Source organism: Adiantum capillus-veneris, chromosome 4, assembly GCF_014529385.1.
Source record: "Adiantum capillus-veneris isolate H3 chromosome 4, ASM1452938v2, whole genome shotgun sequence".
Classification (NCBI taxonomy): domain Eukaryota; kingdom Viridiplantae; phylum Streptophyta; class Polypodiopsida; order Polypodiales; family Pteridaceae; genus Adiantum; species Adiantum capillus-veneris.
The window spans coordinates 130,953,622-130,969,663 of record NC_140934.1 but is presented as its reverse complement, the minus strand read 5'-3'; the positions used below and the strand labels follow the sequence as shown (position 1 = coordinate 130,969,663).

The 16,042-nt window shown below is 39.6% G+C and overlaps 1 pseudogene; it reads left to right on the top strand.

The window, feature by feature from the left end:
• The first annotated feature begins 1,875 nt into the window (after positions 1–1,875).
• Positions 1,876–15,802, top strand: LOC147459985 (uncharacterized; annotated as a pseudogene).
• The last annotated feature ends 240 nt before the right edge of the window (positions 15,803–16,042 follow it).

Here is a 16,042-nt window from a genome sequence, read left to right as displayed (position 1 = left end):
GTATATTATCCATGTCTTTTTCATTGCCTTACAATGTGGCTTGCAAGAAAGCTACCATCAAGTGCCCTGCAAAGTTGCGCAACGGTTCTAGATTTAAAGCGAGTTTGTCTCCCCATCTATGGCCTGCTATTACCAGCTTCTGTACATTTGGAAACACATTAACATTCGGCATTGCATCATTCAGCACCACTGCTAAGCTTCAGAAATCCAATTTCCCATCTCCGTCTTGGCGATCTCCTTCGTACATTCAGAGCTCAAAGTCAGAACCTGGTAAACAAAAGAATATATTTGCTCAAAAATCCATCAGTAAAAACGATCCATTGATGCCATGATGAATATATTTGTCATGTAGGAGCCTCAAATCAAAGACTTTAAGTGCTCAAAGTAAGAAAGGCATGCAAATGAGAGACCCATTGTTTACAAGCTTTAGCTTAACTGAACCTATAAGTTCCTCACATGTAATGAATACTATTGTTGTAAAATTGGGTACCTGAGAGGCTCCTTCTGGCTATAAGAATGTAGCTAGAAAAAGCCAGTAGTGGATTATTATGTGAAACAACGGGAGATCGGGATGCGAAGTTCAACCAAAACCTTAAAGCCAAGAATATACGAGAAGGTGATCTGGTGATGAAGTATGAAAGGTACCTTGATTTCACTTTCTAGAGAAAGTTCAAGAAGAAGTGGACAAGTCCGTATAAGGTGCACAAGGCATTTCCTAATGGGACCTATTAGTTAATGTGGGAGAATGGTGAGCTTCTTAGGCATAGGGTGAAAAGGGTGCAGCTCAAGCTATACTTTGACAAAGGTTTAATGTCAAATGTGCATCAACTTGTGGTCAAGGGGGTTCGACGCCCCAATGTTTATAAGAATGAAGCCTCATTCCAGTATACAGATATCAAAAGTACTTTCCCTGCAGTAGGTGTATGTGTAATCAAGTGTGGACAACCGCTATAAGCCAAAAAAACTTTCCAAGATAAGATAAGAGTCCTTATCTGCATCCATCCAAACAACATAACAGATATGTTAGTTTTGGATGTGTTTTACAGGTCCATGTCCATCTTAAAAACTTTTTTTAAACTTACAAGCTTAGTCCAAAGTATTTATGTGTTAAAAAAAGGTTCTTTTTCTTAAATAAAAAAACCCCCCAAAGTTTCAAGGCTTAATTCCCCATCAACATTTTTATCAATTTATAAGTTATTTTTCTAGATTAATGAAACTCCACCACATGAAGCTATAAAGGAAGCTTTAGAAAATTCTATTTATATTTCAAAAAGTAACAAGCTCGTTTATGTTTGTTTAGGTTAGATATAGTTTATGTCCATCATGGTACGTGGAATCCAAATCTTCCCCCAGTTTGTATATCACTTACCTTATACATCTCTTAGCATACCAAGTGGCAAGGAGCCCTTGCGGCATCAAGCCAGACCTCAAGTCAAACCATGAAGTCAAAAGAATAAGTGCCATTATGATTTTAGTTTCCAACTTTACCTGTCATTGTGAATGCAAAAGTACTGTAATACCTTAACAAGACAACCAATAACGAAATAAGCCCAGTATCTGTAAGCATTCGGGCCAAACACTCTGACAAGTCATGGCCATTTTGTCCAAGATGTTATTTACTCTAACGGCTATCCGGAAGTTGGGATGGCAAGGCACACGGCGTTTTGTGGGGCATACCAAGCATGCTCTGAGCATAACAGGTCTTTGCATCCCACAATCGCTCCATCAAGTTGTGGAACACTCTGGGTGAATGTAAGTATGCTATTCAACATGGTGATGCGAGCATCAACAGATGGCTATCCAAATTTAAAGCTTCTCATATCAGCATGCGCAGCAGGCTTCTAAACAACATTGTTCTCCGGACGATTGTGCAGAATGCAAGAGCTCAGATCTACATAAATGAATGGGCTCTATTGCATTTTGGGAAGTGTTATGAAGGTCGTCCCCATGCTTTTGTGGGTATCTCGTGCTAATTCGAGAGGGCATTCATTCAACAGCATGTCCAACACACATTCATTCAATAGCATGTCCAACACATTCAAAGTATCGGTGGCTGCATCCCTCATCTCTGTTGCATACATTGGGGGAACAAACATCTGGGCGGTCCATTGCCAGGAATGCCATTACGCTCAAGAAGAAAATTTGGGTAGGCTTGACAGGGGGTTGGGTTCACACTTTGTGTCGCATTGGTGTTGTACGTAACATTTAGAAATTTCATAGAGAATAATTTTCTCAACAAAGAATCGGTCGTGAACAAGCTAGTTTTTGCATCATCGGAGGCAGTATTTGTTGTATTCTCTTAATTTCTGGCTCCTTAATCACTCAAGGGCATGAAGAAAAATGTGCAGGATTTGCACCGTTTGCTGAGCATGATGTTGGGGCCTCTTTATCCTATGATTGGTCTTGCAATCGATGCCAGCCAAATGGGCAGGTGCATCTTCCGTGTCAAGCTCCTGTCTATCTCTCTTCTCCATGTGTTGCTAGACATCGCGGTCAAATGTGGGTAGAAGCATGTTAACGTGTCAATGAATATGTTGTCCTGAACAATGCTAGTTACTTGTGCTTGTTAGCATATATTGAAAACGGATGGGCAAGTCCTTTAATTTCAAATGTTCCATAAAAAATTTGTTTTCCCTCCTCATGTGCTTTTGTTTTCAGTTACTGGAGACGACGTGGGAGTCTCTCTCTCTCTCTCTCTCTCTCTCTCTCTCTCTCTCTCTCTCTCTCTCTCTCTCTCTCTCTCTCTCTCTCGTTCGTTCGTTCGTTCCTTGCGCCGAGTATCCTGCCTCAGAGATGAGTTGTCAAAGCTGAGCTCTTTCTCTCGTTCCGACACAGACCTACAAATATGGAGAACCAGCAACCAACATTATTGCCATTAGCTCCAATGCTGGAAATGGAGCCGTACTGTAATGTGATGGTAAGCAAATCTTATATGTAGCCCACCCACTCCAAATGAAGTCATTGGTTTTGTTGGTCACATCTATAGTTTTGTGAGGGCATTTGTTCATAGCATGTGTGTATTACAGCATCAAGTGTTGACAGCTATACATTTAAGTGATTTTAAGTAAGCAACATATTATGCACGTCCATAGTTCTCAGAAAAAATCAGAAGAGAGCCACTACAGGTAATGAATCACAATTCTCAAGATCCAGCTCTTTCTGTAATCAGGAAATATGAGAGAGTCAGAAAGAGGAAACAACGGGAGCAAAAACAAAATGAAATTTGAGCGACAAGATCATGCCCTCAACAATGAGAAGAAAAAGAAAATCTCCTCCGAAATTGTGAGAGCTTTCAAGAGTAGGACTAAAGGTTTTAGTACAGAAGCAAAGTGGGAAATCTAGAATCTTGTTGCTCACAATCCGATGTTCGGGCGATCCATGATGAGTCTTTTGAGGAGGAGGCTACTGTATAGGCCACAATTGTCTCCAATGTCCATAGCACACTGGCTACCGTCAAGCAATCAGGTTCCAATGCGGAGTTGTTTTTAAATAATGGAGCATTGCAGATGATGTTGAATTCAAAGGAAAACATGCATATTGCAAAAAATTCCAGGTTCCTATATGTCAATCGTCGCACCTTGCACAAGGCAAGATCACGACAGGCGAAGCCTGATATTGATGGTTGATTGTTTTCATTGGTTGCATGTCACGATCAACACCGTCATAGCCCTATCAAAGATGAAATTAAGGAATTGGTCTACACATTTTGGAAAGTGGAGACTCATGTTTCACCAAACAAGAAGAATGTTTGTCGAAAGAGGATGGGAAGAAAAAGCTACATAGAACACCCTGTGCACCTCCTAGACGCGAGCCTCAGGTGATCAATCATATACTTGTACCATAACTTATGCATTTTATGCATTGCATCTCTAGTGCATAGTAACTTGTATATGTTGATTAATAGCATACCGATCTGTAGACTTTTGTTAGTTAGCATATGGACTGTGCTAGTTAGCATATGGAGTATGCTAGTTACATACCTAGTATGCTTAATTGCATGATAAGTACGATGTCTAACAGCAAGTGATTATGCTAGTTAGCATCTGGAGTTTGCTAGGTAGCAAATGGAGTATGCTAGTTAGCAGGCATTGAGTTTTAAAATAGCATACAAAGTTAGTTGGTATATGGATTGTGCTAGTTAGCATATGGAGTATGCTAGTTACATACCTAGTATGCTTAATTGCGTGATAAGTACGATGTCTAACAGCAAGTGATTATGCTAGTTAGCATCTGGAGTTTACTAGGTAGCAAATGGAGTATGCTAGTTAGTAGGCATTGAGTTTTAAATGCATACAGAGTTAGTTGGTCAACATAAAAGGTATGCAAGTTAACACCTAGTATGCTTACTAGCATGATGGGTATGTTATTGAAGACAAGGGTTATGCTAGTTAGAACTAGCAGCTGGGCTGGGTATGCTAGTTAGCATATAGAGTATGTTGGTTAGCATATGGAGTATGCTAGTTAGCATGCCTTGTGTTCTACCCAACATACAGAGTTAGCTAGTCAGCACAAGATGTATGCTAATTAACATCATTTATGCTAGTTAGCACCTAGTATGCTCAATAGCATGATGGGTGTCCTAATGTGTATACTAGTTAGCATAGTGAGTATGATAGTTAGCATATGGACAGTGCTAGTTAGCATGCCTTGGGTTCTATAGCATACAGAGGTTGGTTAACACAATATGTATGCTAATTAACATAGTTGGTATGCTAGTTAACATACCTAGTATGCTCAATTGCATGATAAGTACGTTGTCTAAGAGAAAGAGATTATGCTAGCTAGCACATATTGTTTGCTAGGTAGCATATGGAGTATGCTAGTTACCAGGTTCTTGAGTTCTAAATAGCATACAGAGTTAGTTGGTCAACACAAAAAGTATATAAGTTAACACCACTTATGCTAGTTAACACCTAGTATGCTTACTAGCATGATGGGTATGCTATTTAAGACAAGGGTTATGCTAGTTAGAACTAGCAACTGGGGTGGGTATGCTAGTTAGCATATAGAGTATGCTGGTTAGCATATGGAGTATGCTAGTTAGCTTGCCTTTTGTTCTACCTAGCATACATGTTAGCTAGGTAGCACAAGATGTATGCTAATTAACATCATTTATGCTAGTTAGCACCTAGTATGCTCAATAGCATGATGGGTGTCCTAATGCGTATACTAGTTAGCATAGTGAGTATGATAGTTAGCATATGGACAATGCTAGTTAGTATATGGATTGTGCTAGTTAGCATATGGAGTATGCTATTTAGCATGCCTTGGGTTCTAAATAGCATACAGAGCTAGTTGGTTAACACAATATGTATGCTAATTAACATACCTGGTATGCTAGTCAACATACCCGGTATGCTAGTTACATACCTAGTATGCTCAATTGCATGATAAGTACGTTGTCTAACAGAAAGAGATTATGCTAGCTAGCACATATTGTTTGCTAGGTAGCATATGGAGTATGCTAGTAGCAGGTTCTTGAGTTCTAAATAGCATACAGAGTTAGTTGGTCAACACAAAAAGTATATAAGTTAACACCACTTATGTTAGTTAACACCTAGTATGCTCACTAGCATGATGGGTATGCTATTTAAGACAAGGGTTATGCTAGTTAGAACTAGCAGCTGGGCTGGGTATGCTAGTTAGCATGCCTTGTGTTCTACTTAGCATACAGAGTTAGCTAGTCAGCATAAGATGTATGCTAATTAACATAATTTTTGCTAGTTAACACCTAGTATGCTCAACAATATGATGGGTGTCCTAATGAGTATGCTAGTTAGCATATGGTATGTGCTAGTTAGCATGCCTTGTGCTCTACCTAGCATACAGAGTTACCTGGTAAACACATGATATATGCTAATTAACACTCTTTATGCTAGTTAACATACGTTGTTGCATGCACATTACGATGTTGATTGTGTTATTTAACACTATGATTTGTTTTCATGAAAATGTTGGATGTCCTAGTTAGCAATCTGAATACTGATCATCATTGGCATTTTGTAGGTTGAGTTCTTTTGTAGATTCAAGGAAAAACATCCAGATTGCAAGATTGGCATGAGAATGTTTGAGATGTTGAATCCATTCTTTTGTAGGCGGCTGAAGGATAGATACACATGTTGTTACGAATACCATCTGCAAATGTCCTTTTTGAAGGACACACTGAACAACATGCGCTCTCGTGCTTTTGGGCTGCATAGAGCAGGTTGTGACTGTATATGCAATATTTGTGCCCCAGGTGAGAACATTAGCAAGGGTTGTTTGGCTTCACATCAATGGTTCAAAGGTGACACATATGTGGGAGTCTATTTTCATCCAAAGCTTGCAGAAGCAATTTTCTATAGAAGGGAATGCCTGATGGGAGAGTGTTTGACATGTGGAGTGAATGGGTTGGAATTATGCTACTTGGAGACAGCAAAGCCAGGTAGTAGTATTAATGTGAAAGTATTTGCATATGTACAAGCTTAAGACAAGCACGGAAATAATAACAAAAGAAAAGATCTTTTACACAAAGAAATGCAGTGCTAGGATTTTCTTCAACTTCTTGAAAACCAAGTTGGAGCTCTTTATCACTCATAACTGTGGCTCGATGGCAAGGACAACAATTCAAGGATTGCCTTCTTCGGTTTCAGACGATGTCATCGTGTCAGTTGTTGATTTTGCAGAGAATTATGCCTTCAAGGAACAAAATGAGATTCAGTCAATTCATTAGCACTCTAGTCAAGGAACCATTTTTGTACACAAAACGTACTACCACAGGGCAAGGGAGGTAGTCAAAACCATCCACTTCTTCATATCATATGACAAAGGTGCATGACACGTTGTTCGTGCAACACTACTTCATGCTACACCGTGACTTCTTACAACAAGAGGGTGTCACTCCTAAGCAACATTGCGTGTGGTCTAATGGTGCGGCCTCGCAGTTCAAGGGAGCCAGGCCTTTTTACTTCATTGCAAGATATGGTGGACTCATAGAGATGGGGATGAGTTGGTTCTTCTTTGGATCAGGGTACGACAAGGGAGAGCATGATGGTGCAGGAGCAGTTGTGAAAATAACCTTGACCCATGAACAGCTAAAACCTAATGGAGCTATTTTGCGGTGTGCAACTAATGTGGTTGCTTATTGCCAAGCCAACTTGTCGCAGGGAGCACCTTCACACCATCCTTCAAAAGAAAGGGAATGTGCTTGTGTGTTCTGGGAGGTTAAAGAGGGGGAAGTGAACAAGGAGGTGAAGTGGAATTGTGCCACTGTGGGAAAAACTCGCTCTCTGCATGCTTTTCATGGTCACAACCCTGGGGATCCAACTTCCCTTGCAACAAGAGCCTTGGCATGCTTCTGTGATGCATGCATGCACGGAAGATGGAATTGATGCGTCAATAAAGCTCACATGCAACCTTGGATTATCATACTCTATTGCCATTACCTGATGAGGTTGTGTCACATTCTGAGCCGGTAGATGAAGCAGCCGCCTACGATGACTTCACGTACGAAGGTCATCATGATGTGTTGAGTAGCGCTCTATGTGCTGGCGATACATTTGTTGTAAATCCAGATGCTTCGACCAACGTTGAGGATGTGGATTTCTACCTGGTCAAGTGTGTTGCAGCAAAGGAGAAGGTGGAGAAGGGGTACCTCGATGAGTGGGGCAATGCAATTGATAGAGGCTCATATGTTGTGCAAGGTCTGTATTACGAGCAATTGGATGCATACACCTTCAAGCTAGACAACAAACAGCCCATCGTCCACGTACTTTCACATCTGGTACGATGTATCAAAATACCCATGGAGCACATCCCAAGGAGACGGCAAGTGTACACAATCAACCCAGAAAGCTATGAAGCAATTTATAATAGCATGCCGTTCAACTTTTAAGTTGTAATCATTGCATCTTCAATATACTTCTTGCTCGGAGATAATGCAGTTTTATCAAAAACTTGGGTATCTTCTGTTTCTTGTGTCTCTTGTGTGCTTTGTGTATACATGGCTTTGATGTCTATCATAGAGGGGTCTCGGTTTAAGAGAGATTCTTTGTACAACTGTCTCATTAAACCTAGATCTGAGCTCATCAAGAAAATGTAGAACTCTAGAGAGGTGATCAAACAAGCTCAAAGTCCGCCTCCTTTGGTGTCTTACAATTTACGCTTTTTACAGTAGGACTTCATATGGTTTGGGTAGGTAGGCCACAAATATAAATGGAAACTGTAAAAGAAGGCACACCCAGCTTATAAGAATGGCATCAGGGTTTGGAAAAATGTGTACAAAGAAGGGCAGTGGCTTGCACAGTATGATAATAAGAAGGTATGCTAATTATGTTCTGTGGGTATACTAGTTAGCATAAATGGTATGCTAATTAGTATATTGTTTATGCTAGTTAGCATAAACAATGTGCTAATTAGCATACCTTTTGCTGGTTTTCAAGGAGAAGAGATGGCAGCTTCCTGTATACTATGTATGCTAATGCTAATTAGCACATTGTTTATATTGATTAGCATAAACTTATATATGCTAGTTCGCATAAATAGTATGCTAATTAGCATAACTTCGCTGGTTTTCAAGGAGAAGAGATAGCAACTTTTTGTATATTGTATATGCTGATTAGTATACTATGTTGTGAGTGGAATGCTAATTAGCATACCCTTGCTGGTTTAGGGGAGAAGAGATGGCAGCTTTCTATATATTGTGTATGCTAATTAGCATACCTTTGCTGGTTTCAAGGAGAAGAGATGGTAGCTTTCAGTTCACTGTGTATTCTAATTAGCATATTGTTTATGCCAGTTGGCATAAATAGTATGTTAATTAGCATACCTTTGTTGGTTTTAAGGAGAAGAGATGACAGCTTTCTGTATATTGTGTGTTCTAATTAGCATACTATGCTATGAGTGAAAGTTAGCACAAGCAAAAATGCACAGTATACTAATTGAAGGTATGCTAATTAGCATGCTGTTTATGCAAGTTGGCATAAACAGTATGCTAATAAGCATATCTTTGCTGGTATCAAGGAGAAGAGGTGATAGGTGTCTCTGCATCCTGTGTACGCTAATTAGCATATTGTTTATGCCAATTGGCATTCTGTGGGTATGCTAATTGGCATAAAGAATAATATGCTACTTAGCATATTATTGTTTATGCTACTTAGCATATAAACAATAATATTCTACTTAGCATAGTTTTGTTGGTTTCAAAAGAAGGGATGGCAGCTTTCTGTATATTGTGTATGCTAATTAGCATACTATACTGAGTGGAAGTTAGCACAAACAAAAATGTATAGTATGCCAATTGAAGGTATGCTAATTAGCATAGTGTCTATGCCAGTAGGCATCGACAGTATACCAATTAGCATACCTTTGCTGGTTTCAACGAGAAGAGATAACAGCTCTCTGTATACTGTGTATGCTAATAAGCATACTATGTATGCTAATTAGCATATTGTATGGTGGTTTCAAGAAAGGATGGTAGCTTTCTATATACTGTGTATGTTAATTACCATACTATGTTGTGAGTGGAAGTTAGCAAAAACAAAAATCCACAGTATGCTAATTGAAGGAATGCTAGTTAGCATACTATGTATGCTAACTAACATACTGTTTATGCCACTTAGCATAGACTGCTAATTAGCATACCATTGTCGGTTTCAAGGAGAAAACATGGCAGCTTCTTGTATACTATATATGCTAATTAGCATACTATGGTATGCTGTGAGTGGAAGTTAGCACAAACAAAAATGCGCAGTATGCTAATTAGAATGTATTTTAATTAGCTACTGTGGGTATGCTAATTAGCATACTGTTTTTGCTAGCTAGCATAAATAGTCTGCTAACTAGCATAAACATTATGCTAATTAGCATACCTTGATTTCCAACGAGAATGTATATAATTTCAATGTTTACAAAAAAAAGAATGCCAACAGTATACATAGTATTGTCTTCAAAAAAAGAATAGTAGAGGATCTGATCATTACTATTTGAAGTGAATGTCGGAATAGTTACAAACATTGGAAAGGCAATTTACAAATTTCCCTCATAATGTTACAAAACTGCAGAGAGCCTCCTACTCTGGATAAGATTGTGGTTTAGTGCGCTTGTGCACTCGCTTTTGCCCAGTGTCCGTTTGCTCTTTGTTTGCTGAGCTTTTGGGTCTTGCTCTCTTTCTTCTTCTTGCTGAGCTTTTGGTTCTTGCAACTCTCTTTCTTCTTCTTTTTGCTGCTACTTCTATAATTTTTCCCTTTGTAGCCTCTCTCTCTTATGTCTTTCAGCTTCTTCATCAGCCTCCCTTTGTCTCCTACGCAAGGCTTCCTTTCGTTGGGCCTCATTGCGCTTTTGCATTTCTGATGCCAACTTCCTAATCACTTCTTGTGAAAACAAATATGGGGCAGTATCAAACGCATTTTCAGTTGTATACGTTGCACGATCCTCTGATTGCAGCCATAGGAACGGCCAATTGCTCAAAGTATCTATCAGGAAGTTTTGTCGTTGTTCTTTGGTTTGGTTCTCTATCTTAGGAGTAACAAGCCAACTTCCTTCAGGGTTCTAGCACACTTTGTACATACTATCGTCAATAATTAGACTCTTTTGGGGCCCAAAGTCGCAGCTCTTCCAAAACAATCTCAAATCCTTCAAGAATACAAGCTTATTATATATCTGCTAAGGCTGGCCACTACAATGATTCTATGAAAAAACACCTCTCAGCTTAGCCCGCTGCTCTTTGAATATTGTTTCTAATATTGCATCACTTTAGGTGCCATGTTGGCGCTCCATATATACACATGGAAAAGTCGAAGGCACCAATCCAAAAATTTGTGGCTGTCTGCAAAAAATACATACCTCCTATCTTGCACATTGTACTTTATCAGTTCCCCTGCATGTTTAGGGAGAATGTCACCGTGCATTGGCTCTACAACTTGAACAAGCAGGCCATTTAAATCAAGAACCAAAGCGCAACCCTTGTCTGGAAACGGCTTTGGCACGCATATTGGGTCTGGCAGTGCATACCACTCAGCAAAAATAACTCCCCCGAGGGATGAACATAACTGAAGTACTCGACAATTTTCGTTAAGTGTTTAAGATAGCTAGCCAGCGCTTCTCAATCTCGGCTTTTTTCTTTTTGTAGCTATCTCGCCTTGGCAATACGCCGCTTTTATATGGTTTTGCATACAATGGGATAATTCAAATCATGCACGGCAACTAACTACAGTTTCTCTTGTCCTGTGACACAGAAATGGTATCGAATAAAGACATCATAAAGGACAAGCAAAAACTATTGAACTGTTGCACAGTAAAATAATATTGAAAAGAGTTTCTCCATTATAAATATCCAAAGAGATACATGCCGTAGGGTGTGGAGCTTTCTAACACTACATAACTTGGAGACAATAGGGAACAGATTCAACATAATTTCTTGCAAGCACGTGAGCAAATGGCTTTCTTTTCACCTCTATTGCACTCGTTTATGTCATTCATGGTGCTCGGAGGGGCAACACATATCTCGTCCCCAGGACCTTCCAGAATCTGTTCCAGGCCACCTTTTCTCTTTAATTTCACTTTGTTTACAAAGCCCTGCAGGGGGCTGTCATCACCGGCGTCTTGCATAGTCAGCCTACTATCAGTCCTAAAACCTTCCTCTTGAGCACTCCTACCTTTCTATTGCACACTCCTAACTGTTTCCTCTGAGACGCTTGTTTGATCATCTGTAGGGCGCTTGGGTTTGGGATGAGTAATCATGATAAAATCTTCATCATCATCATATGTTTCTTTACCATCTACAACAGCCTCATGCATTGTCGCATGTTGTGGCATTACATCTGCCCTCTATCCAGCTCATCAGATTCATCATTATAGAGATTCTCTTCTATCCTTTGATTGACAGGTGTCTTGTCAGGTTAGCGTCCCGCATCATTCATACATGTGTATTCCATTCACTTGTTAATTTTCATCACTACCATTATGATTGCTTGTATGCATAGTGTGACAAGTAGCATTCCATGTATGGTAGGCATCTATATCCTGTAGACATTCATATCGTCTATGCTAACTATGCTAACTAGTATACAAAGTGTGCTAACCACCATGATCAATATGCTGACTAATATACAAAATATGCTAACACGGAAGTGTCATGCTGTCTATCCAGCTCATCAGATTCATCATTATAGAGCTTCTCTTCTATCCTTTGATTGACAGGTGTCTTGTCAGGTTCGCGTCCCGCATCATTGATACCTGTGTATTCCATTCACTTGTTAATTTTCATCACTACCATTATGATTGCTTGTATGCATAGTGTGACAAGTAGCATTCCATGTATGGTAGGCATCTATATCCTGTAGACATTCATATCGTCTATGCTAACTATGCTAACTAGTATACAAAGTGTGCTAACCACCATGATCAATATGCTGACTAATATACAAAATATGCTAACAAGGAAGTGTGAATATAGTGTGTATGCTAACTAGCAGAGAATGTATGTTAATTAGCATACATAAAATGTTAATTATCAAAATTGTGTCTATGTTAATGGTATGCTTATCACTGATGGTGTGCTAATTAGCATACATGCTATGTTAATTAGCATACCATTTATGCTAGCATAGATTGTATGCTAACTAAAAGATAAGTTATGCTAATTAACATAACGTCTTTGCTAATTAGTATACCATCTTTGTTGGTTAGCATATTGTGCATGCTAACTAAAATATGCATTACGATAACTAGCAAAGAGGTATGCGAACTAACATACACATTATGCTACATCAGAGGTAGCTGCTGCTAACACCTAAAAGATAAGTTATGCTAATTAACATAACGTCTTTGCTAATTAGTATACCATCTTTGTTGGTTAGCATATTGTGCATGCTAACTAAAATATATGCATTACGATAACTAGCAAAGAGGTATGCGAACTAACATACACATTATGCTACATCAGAGGTAGCTGCTGCTAACACCTTCTGCATACTGAGTATGCTAATTATCATATCTTGTTTTCTAGCTATCATACTTGCATGCTAGCCATCATACACAATGTTCTAATTAGCATAAAAAGTAGCTAACAAGGTATGCTAATTAGTATATATAATGTTCTACATAACACTGTGCTAACTAGCTACATTCCTTATTAGCTAGTTAGCACATTGTTAATTAGAACATTGTGTATGATGGCTAGCATGCGAGTATGATAACTAGAAAAAAAAGTATGCTTATGCATGCTAATTAGCATACTTTTTTCTAGTTAGCATACTTTCATGCTAGCCATCATACACAATGTCCTAATTAGCATAAAAAGTATGCTAATTAGCATATTAAATATGCTAATTAGCATACCCTGTATGTTTGTTAGCACACAATTAGCATACTAAGTATGTTAATTAGCATACCTTTTCTTCTAGTTAGCATACTTGCATGAGTCATCATACACAGTGTTCTAATTAGCATAAAAAGTATGCTAATTAACATACCATGTTTGCTAGTTAGCACACTGTGCACTAATTAGCATATTTAATATGTTGATTAGCATACTTTATTTCTAATTGGGAAACTCTCTATGCTAGTTAGCATGCATAGTTTGTTAACTAGCATAGAACGTATGCTTATTAGCATACACAGTATGCTAACACAAAAAATGCCAACTAGTATTCACAATATGTTAGCTAGGATAACTAGCTCTGCTAACTAGCATACACAATATGCTTACCACCATGACAATGTATGCTAGCTATATCTCATAGTATGCTAACTAGCATAACTAGGTTTGCCAACTACCATACACAATATGCTAGCCACCATACCCACTAAGCTAACTAGCATACCTTCTATGCCTCTAGCATACACAGGGCTAGTGTAGGAATCAAGGCTAGATAACCATTCCTTAACATTATCTTACCACAACTTTGTGTGATTGGATGTCCTTGCCCTGTGACCTTGCCACACCATTCAGCTGGTATCCTCTGCTGGCAGGTGGAAGCTCTACATTCGATCCCCAGGGAGCATGCAGCAACAAAGCAGATTAGGTGATAGGTATGCTCACATGGCATTTGGACCATTGCACTGATTTCGCGTACTTCTAGCGGTAGACCACATCCAGTACACTAGTTGCTTGTTGTCCCATGGCGTACCCCTCCTATACACTCTGTAAAAGTGTTGCTATCTTGCATAGGGCAGTGGGGATGAAGGAACCTTGTATCATCCTACTTATCTGCATGAGAAGCTGTAATTGACTATCGCAAGCGTGCACTTTCTCTTCCTGCACCTCCACATTAATCTACAAACCAATCAAAAAATAAGCATGGTAAGTACATAGGATAGTTGTGCACATATTCAAAACATAAGGTTCAATCACAAAAATAATCGGCATTTACATGAAGACAGGTTATGTCAATATTCAACAGCAATGGGGGTGTCCTTATTGTGAGAAAACCCCAAACCATCCAGTGTCTCTTCACTGTCTCGATCTTTACCTTGAGCTCTATTTCTCTCCTTGCATCCACACTGTCAGTGAGGCCTAAATACCGCAATTCATTTTCAGCATCATGAAGATTCTGTCTCATAGCAAGTACTACAAGGCTAACCATATCATGGCTTGCTTTCAGAACCTTCGCAGCTTCAAGCTCCTGACCCGCATTCTCGAGCTGCTGTTTAGCATCCTACAGTCGATTTTTGAGATGGTCACTTGCACTCATAATGTGCTACAAATCAGAAAGCCCGAATTATGATAGGCTTACTATCACTTTGTGAGAGCTGTTAATAGAGAGGGGTGTTGCCCTGATAGCAGAAACAATGCTCGGAGCTACTTGGCCAGCACAATCGTCCTTTGTTTCCGCGGAGCCCTCCTCTGTTTTTTGTCTTGAGGGGTGGATATTACGCACCCTCCACTTTTCAACCTCCTTGGAAATTAGAAGCCTTCAATCTTTTGCATAGGGCGGAGGAGAAGCAACAGAACCTTTGCCCCTCAACTTCCTTCTCTGTGGTGTAATGTCAAGAGAGCTCTCGGAGGTGGTTGGCTCCGATGGTGAGCTATCCTCCACTTGGGCTGACTTTTGGCCTCTGACTGCAGACCTGTAGCTCGCAATCGCTTTCTTCGCTCTCTCTGATCTGTGGCCCCTACGTCGTGCTTCCCTCCATGCTTCATGACTACACCACTACCTCAACGCAACGACTGAGCTTAACTGTTTGAGATTTTAAAAATATTACGATTCATTTTTTTGAAGTCCAAGTATACACCATGTATAGTTCATGATGGTGGCACACACACTTGAAAAAACATGACTGTCATATCCATGTGTTATGCTTACAAGATGTGCTTGTTGGCATATTTTAACTAGCATAAAAAGCACGACACATTAACATGCTTTCACCCATGTGTCACTCGCTTGCATTTTGCCCACCCCTTATCTTTTTGTGTCTACAGTTGTGCGACAACAGGTTACTTGGGATTGCTCATTGCATACATTTGAATTGATGCATACTGTGGTCCGGAGAGGGAATTGAGAGAGGATGGCGAATGTGATGGTGAAGATTGCCGAAAAAGCAGAAGGTGCAGATATGACATTAGGGTTAGTTGCATCCATTGCTTGTGATGAAGAGGAAGGCCCTTGTCCTGCAGAAAAGATGCAAAGCCTCTTTTTCCCAAAACCACACACAATACTGATGCTACAGATGCAAAAAAGTCAAGGATCTGTTGTCTCTCCCTGGAGACAGAGAGGCAGGCCAAGCCTCGTCCTCCCCACACTCGTTGCTTGGAATACATTGTTGGGAGTCAAATTTGGGTCTTTGTGAGCACTCAATCCACAATAAACAATACACTAGATAATCTTCATCCATTGAAATGTGTTTGCCAAACATAGAGAATCAATATCAGTAGGAAAATTTTACTCAAAAGTTCAAAATTGTTAAAGCAAGTGAAGAAAGATACCCATGACCTCATTGATGAGGATGAAGCGCTTAATTTTCATGCGATCAATGCAAGCACAACTGTCGCATTTATTGGTTCCACATTGAATTTCGTTCTTCCCATAGTCTCAAATCTTTGTGGATTGGTATCTGTTCTCCT